Genomic DNA, 15849 nt, shown 5'->3' with positions numbered 1-15849 from the left:
GAAATTAATATCTTAATTTTATATTCAATTATATTAATTATAGATTCAAGTATTTTGCTATATATATGATTTGATGATTGAAATTATCTCTATGCTAGCACAATAAATACTCCATCTCATTTAATTCTCTTGACTCTATGAAGTGAGTATTGAAGAAAACCCAAGATTAAGGAAGTTAAGTAACTTGGTAAATGTCACATACAAATTGGTGAAGAAAATATTCAAATATTGTCTAAAACTCTATGATTAACTATTTAAGACATAGTCCTTGTCTTCAAAGTAGTTAGAGGATTCTGATTTATTTTATTTTATTTATTTACTTATTTTTTGAGATGGAGTTTCACTCTGTTGCCCAGGCTGCAGTGCAGTGATGTGATCTCAGTTCACTGCAACCTCTGCCTCCTCCCACCTCAGCCTCCTGAGTAGCTGGAATTACAGGTCTCTGCCAGCAAACCTGGTTAATTTTTATTTTTTTTTTAGCAGAGATGGGGTTTCACCACATTGGTCAGGCTGGTCTTGAACTCCTGACCTCAAGTGATTCACCTGCCTCACCCTCCCAAAGTGCTGGGATTATAAATGTGAGCCACCATGCCTGGCCTGAGTTATCATTTTTGAATACTATGTTGGAGTTGGCAAACTTTTCTAAAAATAGTAACACAATGAACATTTGAGGCTTTCTATGCCAAGTGTTCTCTGTTGCAGCATTCAACTTTGTCATAAGATGAAAGCTGCTGGAGACGCTATGTAAATCAAAGAGGATGGCTATTTTCCAATAAAACTTTATTGAGAAGAATAGGTGGTAGGCCAGAATTAGCTAATGGGCATAGCTTACCAACTGCTCTAGTATAAAAGAGCCCAGATATAGGGATTTCTTTGGTGAAATTGTTTAGCTGCATGAAGATAATTTCCTGTGCATAGGCAAAAACTATTCCTGGAAGGTATAATTCATAATGAATTGTAGCTTTTGTACTAGCACTTTTTGATTGGCTAGTCCCTTTTTAAGCTGCTTCCTCCAACTCATATATATACACAGCAAGTTTCCTGCTCTTCTTACATTCTATCAAGTCTTCTTAGTGAGATCTACTCTTATCCACTCACTTAAAATTACAACTTTTCCACCATCACTGCCTGACCAATCCCCTTTATACTGTTCTAATTTTTTCGCCCTAGCTATTACCTTATGAAAAATAGTATGTTTATTTATTTTATCTACAATTTAATGCCTGTCTTCCCCTGATAAAAATGATTTTTGACTATTTTTACCTAATATATCACAGATGCCTAATATACCTGTTATATAGCACATTCTCAATAAATATTTGATGACTAAATATTGTCCATGGTATCTTTTCATTAGGCCCAAATTATAAAGCATTAATTTACTTACACTTAAAGTGTATAAGTGACCAGAAAACTTTGCTTAGTATTAAATTTCATTTTTCATTGAGGTATTGCACTTTTACTTCCTTATTCAACACAAACATGATTTTGATTAACCTAATGAAATAATTTTCCATTCTAAGGGAGGTGAGGTTGTATATTTATATCTCTAAACTCACCTTCCAATACAGTTCCAAATATTTGTTGCTTTTCTCCCCAGACACTTGCACATCAGTGGTCATAAAGCACTTTGAAAATATTTCAGAAACAAGTGGCTATTTAAATTCAAGCTCAAATATGATAATGAAGAAAAGGAGAGACTTTGCAAGACACAAGTGAAAGATAGAGGCTGCTTGTGTTTATCCTAGAGCTGTATTTGGATTCCTATAATGATTAATGATGCAATAACATAATAAGAACTCAGTGGCCATGAGGCAGTGGCATTTGCAAATAAAGAATGAGATCGGAAAGTAATCAGCAGCAACTCCGAACTTAGTTAAGGTTCCAAGTTATGCACCATTTTTTAATATCACGTTAGTTCATTTCCTTTCATATTACTACCCTAAATCATTTTGCTCTAAGGAAGAAAGAACAGCTGAGTTGAGTATGAAGATTAACGGGCAGTATATCTATTCCTGTTTGCTAGGATGAGTACCTAAAGTTTAGAAAGCAGATCAGAACTTCTTGGGTTTGTAAATTGGACTGGAAAATTGCCCAAGAACAGGTTTTCTGCTAAGCATACATCCTACCCTAGTCAAACTGCAAATAATGCAAAGCTGGTCTTTACTAAATCAGATACAAGCTGTGAAGAGACCACAAAGACATAACTAGAAATCACAGCCAATTGAAAGAAACTAAGCATTCAATTAAGTTGAAAGCCTGATTACTTGAATGTGGGCTATTTATTAATTCAAAGTATGCTCCTCTGGGCTGTTGACTCTCTCTTGATATTAGTTCATTTTGGACATCTTAGTCCTGTATTTCTAACCTCTTGACTTTTCCATCCAGATATCTTGCCTAAAGGCCACTAATACCATAAACCCAACACACCCAAAATAGAATTTGTCACATTTCTTTAAAAATGCCTGTTAATAACAACAGTCTCACAGATTTAATTCATTCTGCACCTACCTTATCTAAATTGGTTACCTAAATCACATAGATTCTATATTCTCACTGCCCTTCTCATTTTTTCATTCTCACCCACATTACCCTAATACAGGTCTTTGGAACACTTCTACTTTGTCACTGTAATAGCCTTCTCACTGGTCTACTGCTTTCTTTCTCTCCAAGGCAACATCCTGCAACCAGATTAATCTTCCTAAATTACAGCTCTGACAATAACTTGCTCGCACACTTACCAGCTCTTCAATATCTACCAAATTAGGGGTGAATTTCTTGTCTTTTTATTCAAGGCCTCCAAGATATTGTTGAACTACCTTTCCAACAGTATCTACAAGGTGCTGCCAAACAGAGATCAAACTGTGGCTGAAACCCACTTACTTATTCATTAATCTCATAGGTGAATCTCTTTGTTAACACATTTCCATTTTCTTTAAAATGCTGCATCCTACTTCTGTTAAACATTCTTTCTTCTTCATTAGCTTTGTCTTATATTCTTGCATTTTTCCCAATTAGAATAAGGATTATGCTTTATCCATTTTTGTTTCTTGTACCTTGCACAGTGAGCCACATATAGTAAGTGCCCATTACATGCAGGTGGAAATAAGTTAAAACCAGAAATATAAATAAGGATATTACTAAAATCTTCTAAAAGTGAGTTAATTATTTGTGGTTTACAGTCTTTTAAAATTTTATTTTCAATATCTGTTTAATACCATTCTGAAATTCTGTAAACAATATATATAACAAAGAAGGCCAAAAGTATCAAAATTAGTCCAATAGCAAAAGAAAATTTGTGAAATAGAAAAAAATAAAAGTTTCTTTATGAACACATTAAATAACAAGACAAAGCTATGTATCTATTAATGGCTATAAATTGGAAATGGTGATAAATATAAATGTTACTGTGAGATACCTATAACTACTGTAATGGGAATGGAAATATCTGTTATACTATTGAAAAATACAAATATTGTTAATACTTCTGTAATTTGTCACCAACATTTATAGATTATAGTTTTGTCACTTCCATTGACAACCAAAAAATATTAAAGAAATACTAAGTTTCAGTTAGAAGTTAATAAAAATAAGGATGTAAATTTTTCATCCAAGTATAGGAACCAATTTCTCTACTTTTGAGACCTTTCAATATTAGATCTTTTAACCAGAAACATTATCTTCTCAATCATATAATACTGCAGTTGTATCTCTGTTACAGCATTTGCATATAATATTAGTTGTTTTAAAACAAATTTTATAACATATTTTAAAGAATATTAACATTATTTGCAATGACTTCCAAGTCCTCCTGAGTCACTCTAAAATACCACAAAGCCGTCCAGGCATGGTGGCTCATGCTCGTAATCCCAGCACTTTGGGAGGCCAAGGCAGGCAGATCACTTGAAGTCAGGTGAGACCACACAAACTGGGTTTGTTTGTGAGACCACACAAACTGGGCATGGCAGTAGACACCTGTAATCCCAGCTACTCAGGAAGCTGGGGCAGGGGAATTGCTTGAGCCCAGGAGGTGGAGGTTGCAGTGAGCCAAGATCACACCACTGCACTCCAGCCTGGGTGACAGAGCAAGACTCCATCTCAAAATATAAAATAAAATAGGCCAGGAACAGTGGCTCATGCCTGTAATCCCAGCACTTTTGGAGACTGAGGCAGGTGGATCACCTGAGGTCAGGAGTTCTAGACCAGCCTGGACAACATGGTGAAACCCTGTCTCTACTAAAAATACAAAAATTAGCCAGGCATGGTGGCAGGTGCCTATAATTCCAGCTACTCGGGAGGATAAGGCAAGAGAATTACTTGAACCCGGGAGGCAGAGGTTGCAGTGACAGAGCAAGACTCCATCTCAAAAATAAAATAAAGTATCACAAAGCAATCTACTTCACTCAAACATCTAAAATCTACAAATATGGACTATTTCTGAGAGAAGAAAATTTCATAATATTTCTTTCATCCTGCAAAGAAATGTATTTCCAATTATAGTCACATTCTGAAGTTCTGGGTGGATCTAAGATATAGAGGAAAGTATTCAAGTCATGATAAGTAGTACACGTTTTTTTCCATGGACTACTTTCTCCTGAAGTAGCCTCTAATAGATGCTTGGCAAAAGTATCTCAAATGTAGAAACTGAAATAGTGAAGCTGTTAATATTGTTTTCAGTGGGCTTTAAATCCAATGATTGGTATGTTTATAAGAAAAACAGAAGGCGCACCAAAGCACACAGAGAAAAGCAGGTCATGTAATGGAGGCAGAGATGAGAGAGATGCAGGTATAAACCAAGAAATGCCAAGGATTGCCAGAAACCAGCAGAAGCTAGCAAGAATCAAAGAAAGATTATTCCCTAGGACCCTCAGGGAACATCATGCTGCAGACAGCTTGATTTTAGACTTGCAGCCTCCAGAAATGTAAAAGAGCAAATTCCTCTTTTTTTTAAGCCACCCAGTTTGTGGCAATTTGTTACAGCAGCCCAACAAAAAAAAGTACACTACTTAATGTTTTAAAAAACAAGGATCATGGGAAATTATTGTTAACTCTTTTAAGACACTTTTTCTTACTTTTGTTTGATTTTATTACTATTTTTAGAAGAACGCAACATTTATTTGGAAGGAATGTGGGGAGCAGGAGGAGCACAGACATTTATTGAAATCTCTGCAAGTCACTGCTAAGCTAATGGAACAGTCATTTCAATGGACATGCATGAAAAAATATACAGTCTTTAAAAAAAAAGCTTAAGCTTACAAAACAAACTACAAGCCACAACAAGTAGCAACCAAAAACCCAGAAAAAGGGAGAAAATCTGATTTCTGAACATACTATATTATACTATTTTTAAAAATCCTGTTTTTGACAAAAAATTACAACGTATTTTGCTAGATAATATTTGTGGATTATTGTATTAGCCCATTCTCATGCTGCTAATGAAGACATACCCCAAGATTGGGTTATTTATAAAGGAAAGAGATTTAATTTACCTACAGTTCAGCATGGTTGGGAGGCCTCAGGAAACTTACAGTCATGGTGGAAAGGGAAGCAAGCATGCCCCTCTTCACATGGTGGCAGGAAGGAGAAATACTGAGCAAAATGGAGGAAGCCCCTTATAAAACGATCAGATTTCATGAGAACTCATGATCACCAGAACAGCATGAGGGAAATCACCTCCATGATTCAATTACCTCACACTAGGTCTCTCCCATGACACATGAGATTATGGGAACTACAATTCAAGATGAAATTTGGGTAGGGACACAGCCAAACCATCTCAGTTAAAATTTTTAAAGATATTTTGAATAAAAATTAAATAGCTCATATATTAATACTACAGATGTTTCACTCCAAACCTACATGTATTTTCAAATATATAGCATACTAGATAAAAGTTTAGGCAGTATAGCCAAATAGAACTGGATTTAAATTCAGGTTTGACCTCTTATTATCAGAGTCCATGGGTAAAAGAACTGACACCATTAAGCCTCAGTTATTCATTCACAAAATGGATAAATAACAGTAATTAAAAGAGATAATGCATCTGTCTCTCGATTACTCTTACATAATAGGCACTCTATAGATGTTAGCTGCCAGTGATGTTATAATTATTATTATGTATTATTATTTTTTCATGGGAAAACTTCCTTCTTGAAAAGTCCTTAGTATCCCATAAAATTGGAACTTCCATCAGTACTTTTCTTCCCTTTGTTAGGGAGAAAACTACTCCATAGGCTGAAAATTGATTCATCTTCCAGAACAGAGGCCATGATACAGTAACAATCCACCCACTAAACCTCAGGGGTATAAAACATCAAGGATTAATTTCTTATCCATCTTATATGACTGTTGCAGATCAGCTGGTAGCTTTTTTCATGTTTCCTGCTCTTAGGAACTCAGTTTGATTTAGTAACTACCATCTCTGTGGCAGAGAGTAAGAAATGTTCCTTCAAGGAATAATACAAACACGTTTTCTTTTTTTTTTTTTAATTGCATTTTAGGTTTTGGGGTACATGTGAAGAACATGCAAGATTGTTGCATAGGTGCATACGTGGCAGTGTGATTTGCTGCCTTCCTCCCCTTCACCTACGTGTGGCATTTCTCCCCATGCTATCTTTCCCCAACTCCCCACCCCCTGCTGTCCCTCCCCTATTTCCCCCCAACAGACCCCAGCGTATAGTGCTCCCCTCCCTGTGTCCATGTGCTCTCATTGTTCAACACCTGCCTATGAGTGAGAACATTAGGTGACAAACACCTTTTCTAGCACATTATTGACCACAGCAAACAACAGGGCCATGTAGGCAGAAAGAATGCAAGTCCATCACATGTCAAAAGCAAAATAAAACATATTTGATAAACATTCCTGATGACCACTGCTATAATTTGAGTGTGTCTCCCACAAAGCATGTGTTGAAAATTCAACCATTAATGCAACAGCTTTGGGAGATGGGGCCTAATGAGAGATGATTAGGCATGAGAGCAGAATAAATGAATTTATGCCATTATTTTAGGAGTGGGTTTCTTAGGAAAAGATGAGTTTGGCCCTCTTTTGCCTTTCTCTCTCTCATCCTGTCTGCCCTTCCAGCAATGGATAACAAAGCAAGAAGGCTCTTGCCAGATGCTGGTACCTCTATCTTGGACTTCCCAGCCTCCAGAATTGTGAGCCAATACATTTTTGTTCTTTATAAAATTCCCAGTCTCAGGTACTCTGTTACAGCAGCACAAAATAAAGAAAGGCAGAAAATTGGTACTGAAAAGTAGGACTGTCCTATAATAAATACCTGAAAATGTGGGAGCAGCTTTGGAACTGGGTAATGGGCAGAGGATAGAAAAATTTAGAAAATCAAGCTAGGAAAGATCAAGATGACCATAAATGAAGGTTTATGGGTGATTCTGGTGAGGGCTTAGAAGAGAAGAGCTATAGGGAAAGTCTGAAACTTCTTAGAGATTACTTAAGTGGTTGTAATCAAAATATTTATTAAAATATGGACAGTAAAGGAAATTCTGATACGGTCTGAGACACAGATGAGGAGGAACAAGGTATTGGAAACTTGAGTAAAGGACATCTTTGTTGTAAAGTGGTGAAGAACTTGGCTGAATTCTGTCCATGTTTGATGGCTTTGTGGAAGGCAGAATTTAAGAGTGATGAACTAGGATATCTGATGGAAGAAACAGCTAAGCAGCAAGGCCTTCTGGGTGTTCTGTACGTCTTTTAACTGCATATAGTAAAATGTGAGAAGAAAAAGATGATTTAAAGATGAAATTTATAATTAAAAGGGAAATATAATTTAGAGATTTGAGAGATTATCAGACTGGTAGAAAATGAAAGGGCATTTTCAGAAAAAACAAAGGATGTGGCCAAAGACTGTTTGATAAGACAATTAATACAGATAGAACAAAGCCAGAGGCTATTCGTCAGGACAATGGGAGAATGACCCCAAAGGCACTTTGGAGATTACCAGTGCTGTCCCTTCCATCAAAGGCCCAGAATGGCAAGGAATAGACTTGGAAAAAACAATGGAATGGTTTTAAGGAGCAGAGAGTTTAATGGGCAAGAAAGAAAATATATCAAAATATATCATTTTGAGAAGGAGAGGTATCAAAAAAGAATCAGTGTGGTAGGAGTTATTATTAAGAAATTATTTTAGGCAGATAGACAGAAAAAGGAGTCCTTAGAAAGTTTTCCTTTTAAGTAGTTCCAGAAACATTTCTCATTTAGCAGGAAAGCTCTAGCTTAGTTGGGGCAGCAACCTTTGATACTCACATGTAGGCCATCAGAAACTAGGTCCACTCAACATGGCCATTCCCACAGTTGTCCTCTTGCCCTTGCCCTCACCTGTACCTGGCAACATGGCTACCCCCACAAATACCCACATGTGTAGAACATCATAGAACCCTGTATTTGCATATTAATGGACTAGGGTGAGAGGGCTAGTTTTTTTTTGTGGGCTACGTGAATGACATGCCTGTCAAACCAATTTCCTGAGCCAAATGCAAATCAGACACCACCTCCATATACTTGGCTAGCTTCTGCCCCACTTGGGGTCCCTTCTCTCAGCTTTGGAGCTCCCCTCCACTCCGTACAGAGGAGCTTCTTCCTTTTTTCTTCTCCCTTCTTTCTTGCCTATTAAACTCTCTGCTCCTTAAAACCACTCCATTGTTGTTTTTTCCCGATTTGATGCGAGACAAAGAACTTGGTGTTCCTCCATTCATTAGAACCGTATCACCAGGGCACCACTGGGAACTTAGGCCACCTCAAGTCTCTGTTCTCCAAATTCCAGTGCAGTGCTTCACAGCTGCCACAGCCAATGTTCAAGTGGACCTGGTGCAGGTGAATTGTGCCTTGAATCTCACCTATATCTGATTTAGATGACACTCTGGACTTTGGACTTTTGAGATGGTGCTGGAATGAAATAGGACTTTGAATTTATTGGAATGCAATTAGTGTAGTTTGCACATAAGAAAGACAAAAATTTTAGGGGCTGGGGCAGAATGCTAAGGTTTGAATATGTCCCCAAAATAGCATGTTTTAGAAACTTAATCCCCAATGCAACTAACTATGTTGGGAGATGGCACCAGATAAAAGGTGACAAGGCCATGACGGCAGAGTAAACTGATGCCATTGTTGGAGTGGGTGTATTATCACTGTAGCCAGTTCCTTATACAAAGGTGAGTTTGGCCCCCTTTGCCTCTCTCACTCTCCTTCTTTTTACCTTTCTCCTATGGCATGACACATAAAGTAGGCCCTTACCAGAGGAGAGTTCCTTGACCTTGGACTTCCCAGATCCAGAACCACGAGTTAATACATTTTTCTTCCCCCAGAAATCGGATGATTTATACTCTGTGGTATTCTGTTACAGCAGCACAAGCAAGACTAAGAAAACCATGGTGTAACTTACTATTGGTCCATAGATTTTACTGAGCGAGTGTAATGTATTTGAGTTTGCTCTTCTCCTTTTTAGAATAAAACACCTGGAGAGTCCCTGCCTCTGCCTAAGAAGGCATCTGGGTTTACTTATCTGCTTTGCCTTTGCCTGAATGACTAACTAAATTCAGAAGAGAAAGGAATCAAGTCTATGGTCTATTATCTAATTCAGCTTTATAAATAACAAAGCAGATATTTTGATCCCTATGTGACTCCAAAGACGACTTCTCCATTTGTTAAATGTCTGATGGTAAGGAGAGTAATAATTAATAAATGGGATTCTTCAAAAATTCCAATATTTGAGGGAACACATCATTCTTGGTATTTTTTGCCAAAAATCTATAACATGAATTTAATTATCAAAAACATCAAATTGAAAATAATTTACCAAATTCTTAGCCAATCAAAAGTATAAAGATCATGAAAGATAAAGGAAGATAGATCTTTTCCAGATTAAAAGTGCCTAAAAGTACATGTAAAGTAAATGAAAATGGAATCCAGAATTGGATCCTGGTAGAAGAAAGGAAGGAAGGAAGGGAGGGAGGGAGGGAAAGCGAGAAAAAAAGGAAGGAAGGAAGGAAGGAAGGAAGGAAGGAAAGAAGGAAGGAAGGAAGGAAGGAAGGATAAATTAACAAAATTTGAAATAGAATTGAATAACTGTTAATTTCCTAGATTCAATAATTGTGTTTACATAAAATGTTATCATTTGGAAAAGCTGGGTAAAAAGTATTTGAGAATTGGGAATTCTTTGTTCTTTTTTTTTTTTTTAGAAGAATAATCAGATAAATGAATTTTCATTCAATATATTTTAAATAAAGATTCTGTGCAACTTATAAATAAATTTCTATAATAATAATAAATTGATGTTTTCAAACAAGAAATCAATATAAAGAAAAATTCATTTCCAAATACAAAGCAGCATCTTAGTTTAGGGGTGATTCACATTTATGTGTAATTTTGCATTTTTAAAAAGATGATTGTTACAATAAGTTATACCTCCTTTTAGTTATATCTAAGTTGTATCAGTTAAACATATATTCCTTTAGAATATTCAATTTAGTATTACTATTTCCTTCAGTGATTTTCTCCAAACGGTGATAGAAATACTTCTTGATAGACAGAATATAGAAAACTTTTGACCGCACCTCAGTCATACTGATACCTACAATAAAGTCTTGGCTCCAAGGGAGCGCAGCTCTAATTTGTGAAGTATGTCCTGTTTGGAAAGTTAACAACGAGGTTGTGAGTAGCAATAGTAATACTTACTATCAAAAAACAACAATTTTAAGTATCTTCGTTTTGGATTTCTGTGATTTAAATCATCTAATTTCTTCATAGTCTGCACTCATTCCCTTTGACCAGCAATCAACTGTGACCATTCCAAAGATCGGAATTCTGACTTTCAGAGCAATCTTTCTTAAAATATTCCACAGAGCAACGAAGTTTGCAACCACCACCATCAGTGCAGAGTCCTTTGGGATGATGAGGACAAGATCTGGACAGCTGTCTCACTTCCCCACAAACAAACATTTGCAAAAGGAAATTTACCAAGAGCTGGGGCTGCTTTAGCCCTGCCCTTGGTTATTTTGTGCTCTGTGGACACAGACCCACACCCATAACACATTCCATTCCCATATCTTGATTTTCTGGGTGGTTGGGCAACCTGCAGTTGTAAGACCAGGCTTTCTGCAATGGAAACATACTATTGTATTTCTCTTTGCTACTTGTCATTAATTGTTTTCCTTTCCATAAGACTGTCTTTCTTTAAAGCAACTGCAATTTATTCCCTTACTGCCTAATTGTTGTTATCATCTCCCCATCATGAACCATCTGTGAGTTCTGCCTTAGGTAGTCCATAAATCCATTCACATCTTCATTTAGGTACTCATTTTTTTTTTCTTTTTTCTTTTTCTGTTTTGCTTGTGGTGTATCATTTTCAAGGGACAGCCTGTTGGCTTCAGTTGTTTGTGCTTTGGTAGATTTTGTCCCTCAAAGGTCTTCTTTTTCATATCCTCTCACAATGTTGGAGGCAAGGGTCTCTTGTTATGTGTGGTAGTAACTTGTGCCCACCTGGTCACCATTTCATTGGAGGTACCTTATCAGTTATGCCTAAACCCCGTAGAGCAGTCCGCAAGGCAGAGCAGTCTGTCCCCCTATGGCAGCAACAGAACTCAACACTAGAAGTAGGAATTTCTTGTTACATTTTTGAGACCTTTTTGTATAAAATTATTTCAAAATAAAATGTTATAAAACAATAAATAACAAATAAAATTTAAAAGATAATTCACCAATTTTGAGGAGGAAAAACTTGAACAGAAACACTCTCAATTTCCTTGCCAAAACCTTTGCTTTCCCAGAAGTATTGTGTTCATTTATTCAAGGTATTACCCATTCTCATACAACTAAATCTAAAACCCTGAGCACATTTTGTGGTTGGTCTTGTTGGATTATCCTTGCCTTTTCTCTGTTTTCTTTGGATTAGCCCTGGGCATTGGTTATATTTCTAAGGCTTCTAGTTAGGCTAATTGAATTATACACTATTGGAATTTATTTGCTTAAAGAGAAGCAAAATTGCATCCAAAACAAATATTCTCTGTTTGATTATGTTACAATATCAGTATACACACTAAAATGGAAATTTTCTCTTCATGAACTCAAAGAAAAAATGTAATTATTATTATGCTACCATTTAGTCATTGTATTTGCAAATAAAACTAGGATTCTGAATTGAATCCTGATCCAAAAAAAAAATTGCATGGGTACTTGACAAAATTTGAAATAAAACTGCATAAATGTTAATTCCCTAGTTTTGATAATTAGATTTATATAAAATGTTATCATTTGGAAGAGCTGAATAAAGGGTATATAGGAATTCTGTGTTCCATTTTTTTTTCAGAAAAATAAGCAGATAGCAAGTGTATTTTCATTCAATATCTTAAAAATACTGTGACAGCTTCTATACTGAAGATAACAACTCTTTTGATGAAACGGTCAATAATTAGAGAACCAGCATTCCAATGAGCTTATTCAGACATTTGCAATATCAAAAGAGGACATATGGTTGATCTGGTCTTTACTTGGCCTATATAAGCATGAACAGAGACTCTTATAACACTTCATGAACACACACAAATCACACACAAACTGCTTATCTATAAAACAAGCATTTATGTCATTCCCATTCCTAAAATACATACCAACAAACAAAATAATGTCTCCAGTTTTCATTAAGGAAAAAGGTCCAAACACCTAATGGCTGATTTAAAAGCTTTGCATAACCTCACTCCTTTTCTGCCTCCTTCTTGTAACTTCTCACATGAATCCATTTTATTTGCTATTGTCAAAACGCTCCACACGGGAACACCTCTGCCTGGTGCTGATCCCTCTCTCTAGAATCTCATTCACTCTAATGGCATCAACTAAGTACCACCTAAGGTTCATGTAACATTTATATCCCTAACTGTAACACAGTTTTTAGTTCTGAGCTCCAAATCATGTTTTCAAATGTTTACTGGCCATCTTCAGTTTGATGTCTCACAGTTCTTCAAAATTCATATAGACCTCACAAGAGTAATGACTTTACCTACCATCCAAACATAATTAGTGAATGAAACTACATTTCAGTAATTTTCTCAAGAAATCGTTTCAACTTTAATTCACCTTTCCTTTGCCACCTAATACATAATCTATGCTGTATCTTTTGAATTTGTAACCTGATAATCTCGAGTTCAACCACTTCTTTCTCTTCTTACTCTAATGCTCTTAACAGCCACTTTTATCAGCCAGATTATCATAGCAGCCTCAAATGTAACCCAGCTCATCCCAGTCTCTACACTAGAATCAAAATAACTACCTAAAATGCCGATATGATAATTAAAAGAGCCACATTAAACTCTTGTTCTTACAATGAAACACCAAATCCTTAACATGACTTCTAAATCTCTCTGCAATCTGGCTAATGCTTAGCTATCCAGTCTAATTTCCCTTTACTTTATCACTATTATGTTCCAAACATACAGTAGTATTTTCAGTATACTTAAGTATACTCTACTGCCTATAGAAGGCAGGCTTTAAAACAGCCCCTAAAAATCTTTGCGTTGTGGTATTCATGATGTTGTATCATTCCCACCTTTTGAGTACGGGTTTAACTTAGTGACTCATTTCTAACAAAGAGAATCTGGCAAAGGTGTGACATCACTTCCGAAATTAAAGTTACAAGAAAACTGTAGCTTCTGTCTTCTATCTTGCCTTAGTCTCTCATTTCTTGCCCTAATGGAATCCAGCTACCACACTCTAAGATGCTGTATGGAGAGGCACATGTAGCAAGGAAGTAATTTTTCTGATCAACAGCCAGATAAAACAGAGAGGAACTGAGATTCTCAGCCCGACAAATGATGAGAGACTGAACTTGCAAATTAATGACCTCGAATGTGAATTCCAATCTAGTCTAGCTTAGAGATGACTGCAGCCCTATGCAACAACTTGACTGTAGCATTGTGAGACCCTGAATCCAGAGGACCCAGCCAGTACATGCCTGGATTCTTGACATACAAAAACTGTGTCTTTGTTCTTATTGTTGTTTCCAGCCTGTAGCTGTTAAGATAATTTGTTACTCAACCATAGATAGCTTATACAGTGCCCATCACATCAAGGATTTACAAAACATATTCCTTCTGCCTATAACATTTTGTATTCTTCTATTTTCCAATCCCTTTTGTTTACTACTTCCTCATTCCTCCTCCCTTTTTCTTTCTCCATGCACCCTCTATCTATTATTGTTTAAGTATTATTTTCTTCAGTGTTTTCTGTACCCCTATGTGTGAAATAGAAGTCTTTCCTGTGTAGTTTTCCTAATATAAACATCAGCATCTCACACTAGATCATAGCTCTATATTTTTCACAGTTATAGCTCCATGCCCTATACACCCTAGTCCATGATGTATATTTATTACTTTTTTGTCATTATTGTGAATAAATGTGAAAAGTACTGGCAAAATCTAAAAGGTGGTTATTAGTCATAATAAAATGTATAAAAATGAGATGTAAGATACAGAAAAATGAAACAACTACTTTACAAGAAACAAATGTAAAACCAATGGTTTATTGACTGATACATGCTGATAGAGTAACTTGAGAACATAACAGAAGAAAGAAACAAGTCTTGATTCACATATCTATGTAGTTCCCAGTTACCTAAAAGTCATTTACTTCTTCACCTCCACAAAGCCCAAATTAGACTTGCTAGTTTGTTAAGCCTCTCCCATTCTGGGCATTTGGCACATCAAAAGACCAGAGGGTCACCTACATCAAAGAATCCTGATGATAAAAGAGATTTTTCACCTAGATCAAATCCGAAAGACTCCATGGGGTATTGATTTATTATTGGGCTCTTATTTCAAGATCAAACATGTCTCAATACAGCCAGATATCAATTCAAACTAGGTATCAATTGATCAAAAAGTGAGAAGCAAGCAGATGAAGCCAGTCAAATGCCAGGACTTATATACACAGTCATGAAAACTGAGGTTTCAGAGGAGAACCTCAGTTCACATCATTACAAAAACTGAAACAGCCTTTTGGTTTATTAAGACTAAAGACATCTCCTGTGAATTACAGAGAGGTATGAGTAAAGATTTATAATCAATACAATGAAATAAACAAAAAAAAAGTCAATAATTTACTAAATATTTACTAATTGTGTAATAGTAAAAAGAACCAACTTTTTAAAAACATCTACTGGACATTAAACACTGTGCCAATGCTTTGCATCCACTACCTTTTTTTCTCTCTCACTGAAATTATAATAAAGTAGGGAGATAAGGAAACCAAAGGTAGGACAGTTTGGGCAACTTCACCAGGATCACAGTCTTAATAAAACTCTGGGCCGAAATTAGAGGCTACAGTTGACTTCAACGTCAATGTTCTTTCCATTACATGACAAAATGCTTCTCTTACACACTAACAAAAGAAGACTGTGCCAAAATCCTGTGGATTTAGGGAGTCCATCCTGGTCTTCTTCTGGTTATGCCAGGAACTGGGTGAAACCACAGCATCAAAAGAGCATGCCCACTAGAGCCTGTACCCATATCTTAGTCCATAGTCTAATCCCCTAGGGCTTGAGATTTGTTTGCCCAAACATTTCTGGGTCAATTTAAGACAGATTATAGCACACTCAAAGGCCTGCAGGACGGCCAAAGGGCAATGTGGTGGAGTTGGGAGATTTTGTGTCTTGGTGGTTCCAGCAAGAGCTGCAGGGAACAGGAGAAGGAGAAGAAAGGGTGGCAAGGGTTTGGTATGACCCTCCCTGAAAGTTCATACCTGCCTTCCAAGCCAGAGTAATGGCACATAGTTGTTAGCGTAGGGAGATATAATGTATTTTATTTAACAGTATATTAGCTTATTTATAACTTTTAGCTATTTAGAAA

Source organism: Aotus nancymaae, unplaced genomic scaffold, assembly GCF_030222135.1.
Source record: "Aotus nancymaae isolate 86718 unplaced genomic scaffold, 86718_ANA_hifiasm-v0.15.2.pri h1tg000059l, whole genome shotgun sequence".
NCBI classification, from domain to species: domain Eukaryota; kingdom Metazoa; phylum Chordata; class Mammalia; order Primates; family Aotidae; genus Aotus; species Aotus nancymaae.
Note: the sequence above shows the minus strand (reverse complement) of the source record.